We start from the raw sequence: 8,784 nt of genomic DNA on the forward strand, positions 1-8,784 counted from the left end.
AACGCAGAATTTGTAAAGGACAATGCTTGAACTTGTTTGAACATGTATATACTCGTACTTCTCTGAACAGAATAGCATTAGCACGCGAGCAGAGCGCTGCTTCAGCTTGTTTGAATAATGGTTTGGCCATGTTGGCAATTGCTCATGAAATTGCTGATCAAGTAAATTTAAAAGATGCAATAAAAAAGTTTACAGAACTGAAAGTAAGAAAAAAAGTTTTATTTTGTGATTTTAGCAGAGTTGATGTTACCTTGTTTTATTTTCAAAATAATGGCATTTTTATTGTTTGTGCAATAAAAATGCCAAATGTTTGTTCATTTTTAATAGCATTTAAAAATAAAAAAAATTATATGGTTAACAATTTGTTGCTAGGTATAGATATTTCTTAATTAATTTCTACTGTTTTGTACTGCTTGATTATCAATGTTATGTTATATGTTTCTTTCTAAATATAGTATATGCTTTTATTAAAATTTAAATAAAATATTTTTTATTTTTATGAAAAATCAATTCATGTACCTTTATTTAAATATATATATATTTAAATAAAGCAATTTGTCTTTTTGTCTGGGGCGACGTAACTGCTAGAGCAGGCCCTGTTGAGAGATACTATATCGTTGAAATACATGTAACTGAGGAGTGAACGAAGAGAACCAAGTTCAATTAAGTCGGAAAAAAGAACTTGTGCACTATAATCGAGAAAATGCGAATACTGTATTCATCTTTAAAATACTGGTATTAAATCTGTCTTATAAAATCACGACGACCTCTGTTAATCGAGTTATCTGAAAAGAATAAAATACAGTACCAATGTAGCTCTATTGTTGAAAAAACACTTATTTTTGCTCACCTCGAGTTTTGCTTAGTATATATGGCTTTTAGCCCAAAATACGTGCGGAAATACGGTATTACAGCACCACCTGTTTTGAACGACCATTTATCTAAAAGACCGCTTTTTGAAGGAATCGTGGGTGGTTGCCATAGACAGGTTTTACTGTATATTAAAATCAGCTAACTCTGTCGACCACCTCATGAGCCTTTTGTTGTGATTATTCATATTTTTCATGAAAATTAACGGTTTATGGTCGGTATGCAATTCTATGGGGTGACCCAAAACCAGTGGTTTAAAATGTCGCAACGACAGCACCATCGCCAAGCATTCTTTTTCGACCGTTGAATAATTTTCCTTCGTGCTCCTGAACCGTCGGCTGAAATACCCTACTGGGCAGAAACCTTTATCTTTCACTTGCCCCAACACCGCACCGACGCATTTCTCTGACGCGTCCGTATATAAGTGAAATGGGAACTAACATCGGGGTGACGTAAGAGAGGGGTTTAGAAAGTATGTTCTTAATGCATAAACCTTCGAGGCGCGAGGCCGTAGGCAGTGGCCCACGTCGCCCATGCCTTACGCTACCCTTGGCCATAGAAATGATGTAATTTGAATATAAATTATTTATAAATATGTATGTCAAGTTATATTTTTATTACGACGCAAAATGTATTAAAAAGTTTACAACCACTGTGCCGGGTGAGACGTTGTTGGAACAAAAAAAAGTTATGCGTTCCATCACGTACTGTAGTCTTACAAAAGTATAGGAACACCATAAATGTTTTTTCAAAATTTATTTTGAAACTATTACTGGAATTATTATTTATTATTATTTTATCAGGTTTTTTTTTACATTTCATAAAGCAGAATAAATTTCTTTTCACAAATATTCATTTTTTGATGTGTTACAAGCAAGAGTATAGGTACACCTATTGAATCTATATAGGGCGCGTTTTTTTATGCAGCGAAAGTGTAGCGAAATGACGTCACGAGCAGTGTTGGCCATTTAGAAACGGGTTTCAGAGAATTAGCTGTAAAGCGCTTCTCGAGCGCTGCATAAAAAAACGCGCCCTAGCCCTAGCTCTATACCTGGACGGCCGGATGGCCGAGCGGTAAAGGTGGCAGCCTACCGCTCTGGGGGACCCGGGATTGAATCCGAACGGGTCGAATAATCCCCAGGAATTTTTCGGGGGGTGGTCCGTTCGGATATGTCGGGCCCCGTCCCTCACCACCCGGTCGCCCCATTGTGGGCCTGGCCGAACCCATAATGGGCCTACTAAAAGAGGCCCTCTTAGTGCCCACAGGGCGGAAAGAGTTAAAAAAAAAAAAAAAAAAAGCTCTATACCTGGGTTATCTAGTGCCTTAGTTTATACAAGTTCGTAACAATAAAAGAAATTTATTAATAAATTTTAATGTATTTATATTCAAAAATTAAAATTTACATCCAATTGTCTGTAAAGGCAAGTTAGAAAACAACTTACGTCTTATGCATCGTAGATTTACTAAAATCTTTCATGATAGCAGAGACCTAACTTTCCGTCCAGAGTTGCCAAATCTCAAATAACGTTATAAATAGCCAAAAAATTTCTAAAACCGTAACTGAGTATAAATTTAATTACGTATTTATTTTAAATAAAAAATAATACTTTTTCTGTTATATTCATTAAAATGATTTTTAATTTAAGTTCTTAGCGATTCTAAAACTATTGCATATTTTAAAATGAAAAAATTTATTGAAGTGGCTGAATATGAAGTGTGTGATTGTCGGATGGTAACGTGTTATGATTTTTTTTATTCATTTGGCCTCTCCGCCCTGTCGGCACTAAGACGCTGTCTTTTAGCAAGCCCATTATGGGTTCGGCCAGATCTACAATGAGATGGCCGAATTGTGACGGACGGGGCCTGACATACATGCCGGACGGCCCAAATATCCGTATTACACAAACGTATGCCTACTTTTGAACCATCCTGTATAATTAAAATATTTAAAGACTATAATTTCGGACTTGAATCTGAACTGATCCTAAACAAACACTTAATTATGCGTTTTTGTCAGATAAAAAGCGAGCCTATTGTTAAAATGCTATCACTTCCAACATTTAAACGTTGTTTTACTTTTCACTGTTATGTATTTCTACATGTAATTGTATATGAAACAGAGTACGAAATAGCATCGCAACCCCCTAAAACTCGTGTGATACATTAAGAATTCCATCCGAACTTCAAACTTTTTATAACACATGTCGATATATTACTGATTTTCTTCTCCTATTACTATAGTATATTTTATATTAATTTTAGTTTGTGTCTATTTTTACCCGTATAAAGCGATAGAGTCAACACATTTAACGTTGTGTGGTTTTTAACAAAGTGACAAAACACTTCACAAATCCTGCATGAAAATACTTGTGAAATTTCTGTCGGGTGTACTTAGTCCGTGGAAACATTATCTTTAGAACTTCGATGAGATTTTCACACGTTCCACAAAGCCACGTCAAGGCGACACCCATTTTGTGGTAGTTTTTCTGTTTTCCAGAAACTGACCTCGATTGCTCGACAGAATAACAGTCGAGGAATAAAACTGGATTTTCGTTGCTATTCGATTAATTCGGTAATCTAAAATCGATGAAAAACACACAATTTTTAACCCTTTCCTGCTGGCGATCTACAGTAAATAATTGAGTGGAATTCGTCATGCGGCGCATTTTTTGCAGTTTTTGAATAATTTTTAAATCGCGATATTTCGCTTCAAAATCGCGTTATGTTTAATCTGTTTTTTGTGTTTGATTAAGAACATATTACAGTTTACGATTGTTTAATTTTTAGTTTAATAGAAATTTAAAATAATATTAAAATTTGAAGCTTACGAACAAAAGAAAAAAATAATTAATTTACAGATAATCGCTAAACTTTGTACATTTGTTAGTTAGATACATCTGTCTTCTTTTAAATAAAAGAAACCGCAGCTCTCTAGCAAGAGCGGGGGAGAAGTTATTGCCATTATTTACACTATGTCTCTAATTACTTGGCAGGGAGAGGAGTCGATTGTTGTCGTAAAGCAACACGTTAAAGTTTATCATCATATATTTCTGCTTAAAATAGTGAATATTTGACACTTTTTATATTTTTTCAAGGCTTTATACAATAATACACTAAAATAAGCGATTAGTTAATTTTTTCCTCCAATTACGCAATATCCGGAAGTAATGACTTTTTCGGTAAATTTTTCAGATAGAAGCTTTTGATAAGAAATCTTCTTGTCTAAATAAAGTCAAATAACATGAAAACTAGTAGAATTACGGCTCTAAAATGATGAATATAGCTATCTTTTAACGTTTGTTTACATGCTGACTTTAATCACGTGGTTCTTCGCGGGAAAATCCCGACCAAATGGTTTTAAAAAAACTCTCATTCGTTGAAATTGATTCAGTCATAGTATAAATTACCAATTAGAGCGTAATAGGCGTAGAAACAAAATTTTTAAAGCCAATTAACAGCAAGAAGATCTTCCATAGATTTACTATAGGGAGGTGGAGTTTCCTGGAAATATTTACTGCTAGATAGTTTTAAAAATTTAAATATTTACTAGCCGAAATATTGTAGAATTAGCTAATTTAATGTCTAAGTACATTAAATTAGTTAATTAATGCTAAAAAACGATTTAAAAAGCGGATTTATTGCGATCGCTTACATTTTACTTGGAAGGTTGAAGACGGGACTTTTCGCGGCAAATTTTCCTTGAACAAGTCTGTGATTAGTAAAAGTAATGTCAGCAAAGACAGAAGATACCCAATAAAACTGTAGGAGTTTCCCTTTGTTTTCAGTCAACTGTGTAGTTAACTGGGAAGATTTGCTGTAGAATGGTAGGGGGTCTATTTTACCGAAATATTTATGGCCCAGGGGTGGTCACAAAACACTTTTTGGCTTAAACAAAGTCAATCGACCTACAGAAGAGCGAATCAAAGCTAAGATCGCTGGGAAATCGAATATAACGCAAAATAATCGAATTTTTTGATTAATTACGCCTAAAAGCGTATGCCACACCAGGAATTAACGGCAAGTCACGTGACATACGCCTAAAGGCGTATAACCGCATGGAAAGGGTTAAGTCAAATATTTCTATTAAGTAAAAGACATTTTCAATCCAGATTTGTCATTCAAAATAAAAATATCAACGAATAAAATAATTAAAACTATATTGTATATTAAAATACATAATTGAAAATATATACTAAAAAATTAGCATTATTTTGTAGCACAGAACGGCACGCAGGTGCTAGTGCACAAGTCGAAATACACCTAGCACGTGATGCACGAGCCGATGTACCTGTACAGTACAGGGCCAGCATTGACGAAGGCCGCGGTGCCTCATTGGCACTGGAACCCGTCGGCGTAGGCGGCTTATTCGACGTGATAAACCCTTCAATTATAGCTGTAAATAATAGATTAACAGTTTAATTTATTACTAAATTTAAAGCTGTAAGCGTATTTAATTTAAATATTAAAAATTTCTAATGTGAAATAATTTAATTTTATATATGAGGATCATTCAAACGAAACCCGACCTATGATTTTATTAAATAAGCACAGTACAGTACATTACATTAAAAGTAACCCCCCCTATGAGTAAGGTACTGTACTTGTCCTACTGTGACACTAGACGTTCGATTGCTTGCTCACAGAACCCAGTGGGTTGATGTTTGCACCATTCTTCAAACTGCGTCTTCTACTTCAGCGTCCGATCGAAACTTGCGCCTTTTCGGGTGCCTCTTAGCTGGTCGAAAACGTGGAATTCGCACAGAGACAAGTCAGAACTGTATGCAGGATACTTGAGTGTTTCCCACTTGAGTTTCACAAGGGATTCCTGCACGATGAGCGCGGTGTGATGAAGGACGACGACCCTTGCGAAAACAGAATTGATGAAAGTTCGCAGAGAATTTAGTTTCCACGTACCGAGCAGCTTTTATGGTGGTTCCACAGGCGGTAAATACCATCAGCTCAATTGTTGACGCATCCGTGCTTGAAAGTTGGGCAGAATACTGTCTGACCTGCTGAACGAACGCAACTCGTTTGTAGGTTCACGTGACAGCTCGTCATATGACACTGCAGCGTGAGCCTACAGTGTTTCCACCTACGTTTCAAATAGTCACATTCCGCGCTTTGATATATCCATTGGTCGAGTTTCATTTGAATGACGCTCATATAATATATAATCATATATATAAAATATTGATATTTAATTTTAATTAATTCCAATTTTTATTTCTAATTCTAATTTAATTAGCAATTATATTTATATTTCATAGTAATACTTTATATTAAATATTTACATTTACCTTAATATATTATATATATATATATACAGTAGAGCGTCGATAAGTGGAACGTCGGTAAGTGGAATGGCCGGAAAGTGGAACGATTTTCAGTCGGACTGTGTCGTGCTGAATCGAATGTTTTTGATACTAAATTTACTTCTAAAGTATAATTTTCATGTTTTTTATATTCTTTAATATATTTATTTTGTTTGTACAAAATGCAGAAATAATTTTTAACGATACGATAGCCTCGATGATTATTATAAAAATTTTCCTTAGGCTTAAAATCGACGAAAATTCAACACGAAGCGACACGCAACGGAGAAAAATTCAACAGGAAGCGATACGCAACGGAGAAAAATTTGAACATTGGACAGGTTAATGTATTTTTTCGTACAAAGTCGGAAACTGGAACAAATCATTAACTGGAAGGACCCCAGTCCCAATTGGTTCCACTTATCGACGCTCTACTGTATATATATATATATATATATATATATATATATATATATATACATATCAGATACATACGAATAAACAATTAAAAGTCCATTCCTTTTGTTTGAATGTTCTGTTTTTTACACTAAAACACATTCTTTTCCTCTTCCCTACATTGTTCTGCAATTTCTCGGCTCTTTCTTACGTTATTTCTTCGAAAGTGCGGGGAATGCGAAAATGGTGTCTTCATTCAAACAAAGAACAATGGAATTCGAATTGTTGATTCGTTTGTTAACAATTACCGAAAAAGCTCGTTGTTGCATAATTGTTGTCGTGAATAAAATTTGGCCAATGAGGTGACGTTACTTATAAAATTTGATATAGTTTTCTGTTTACAAAATTTAATTCAATATAAAAGAATTCTTAAGATTCGCTTTCATAATGTTTATTAATATAATAGAAAAGGGTGTAGTATAGATTACCCCCTATGGAATTTCAGGATTTTGATTATATATTGGAACTTAGGGGACCGAGACGAGTTCAACGGTATCCTATTTTTGGACCGGAGACGAAAAATAAAAAAGTTATCATACTTTTTAAGTTACCATACTTTTTTAATGCTCTCATGCAGACGGCACCGTAGTTGCTAGTACTGCCATCTTGCGGTAAAGTCTGCAAACCATGACGTCGGACTACTGTCATCTCCAGTAGGGTTAAACACGCGATACGAGAGCGGAGAGAGCGACGCGACTTCCGATCATCGCGCGATCGCCATTTCGGTTAATGTTACTTATGGCAGCGAACGTGGCGGCCGTTCCCACTGTTCGTGCTCCCGACTGACCTCCCGGAGGGGAGCCGCCGGCAGGCCGCCATGTGCTAAACGTCACTAGTTATTGATTCACGGTAGTTCTTGAACAAAGTAAAAAACAGGGGGGAAACGTCTACTAAAGGCAATTTTCACGGCAAGCGACACGACTCTCGATCGCGATAGCGAAGCCGACTTAGCGGAGAGAGCGACGCGACTCCCTATCATCGCGCGATCGCTGGAAAAAAGTATGATAACTTTATTATTTTTCGTCTCCGGTCCAAAAGGGTATCGTTGAACTCGTCTCGGGCTCCTGAGTTCAGATATATACCCAAAGACCCGAAATTCCATAGGTGGTAATCTATAGTATCTCCTATATAAGAAAAGTGTATTATTGAAGTTTACTATTACATTTGAAGAACTGACATTAAATTATAATTAGTTAATTAGCAAAATCTTCGAGGCATTAAAAAAGTGACGTCATCATGCTAGATGGCAGTATGTGTACATATGACGGGTTTTCGAATCGTTACGTATTGTAATGAATTTATATGCCTCTATGTCTTTATTTTCTATTTGTTATATATTTTGTCTGCGAGGACTTAGCATATTAACAGGAGTATTGCACTGCTGTTTTGGCTTTAGCAATCGAGGAAAACTTTATTCAGATGCAATAAAGAAATTATAAGTCGGGAAAATTTGTTATATATTATTTTAATTTTTATAAATTTATTTTAGCACCATGTTTTTGTAAACTTGCTGAGGAGGGACCTGAAGGTCCGAACGACAAAGAGTGTAAAGTGTGTACAGGTTTAATAGAAGGTGATCAATAAAGATTGTTTGTTTTATCTGAATAAGTTTTTTCCTCGATTACTGAAGCCAAAACACCAGTGCAATATGTCCTATTAATAGGCTAAGTCCTCATAGACAAAATATATAACGTTATGTATTGTGTACTGTACGTGATTTGTTAGGCCTAGCTGTATTTGCGTAAGTTTTATTTATTTGTGTGAGCGAAGATTATGCCTGCTCAAAAACAACAAATCCTTGGCGCAAAAAACATTGAAGTGTTTTCATTTATGACACTATTAGACTATTCATCATCAGCTAATATTGGGTCTATAGATAAAGTATGTGGTTATTGCAGTGCTCCGAAGTGGAAGAATGAATCACGGGATTTGTTGCTCTTCTGGCAAAGTTAAACTGGATGTTGTACTTGCCCCCGAACTTTTTCTATTACTATTAAATAGGACTCATCCTGACACTAAACATTTTTTAAAAGACCATAGAGCCTTCCAAATGACAAGTTTTGGTGCCACTGAAATACTTGAAAGAAATTTCATGCCAACATTCAAAATTGAAGGACAGATATATCATTTAATAGCATACCATTA

The sequence above is a fragment of the Centruroides vittatus genome, unplaced genomic scaffold (assembly GCF_030686945.1).
Source record: "Centruroides vittatus isolate TY-2023 unplaced genomic scaffold, ASM3068694v2 contig_18, whole genome shotgun sequence".
Taxonomy (NCBI): domain Eukaryota; kingdom Metazoa; phylum Arthropoda; class Arachnida; order Scorpiones; family Buthidae; genus Centruroides; species Centruroides vittatus.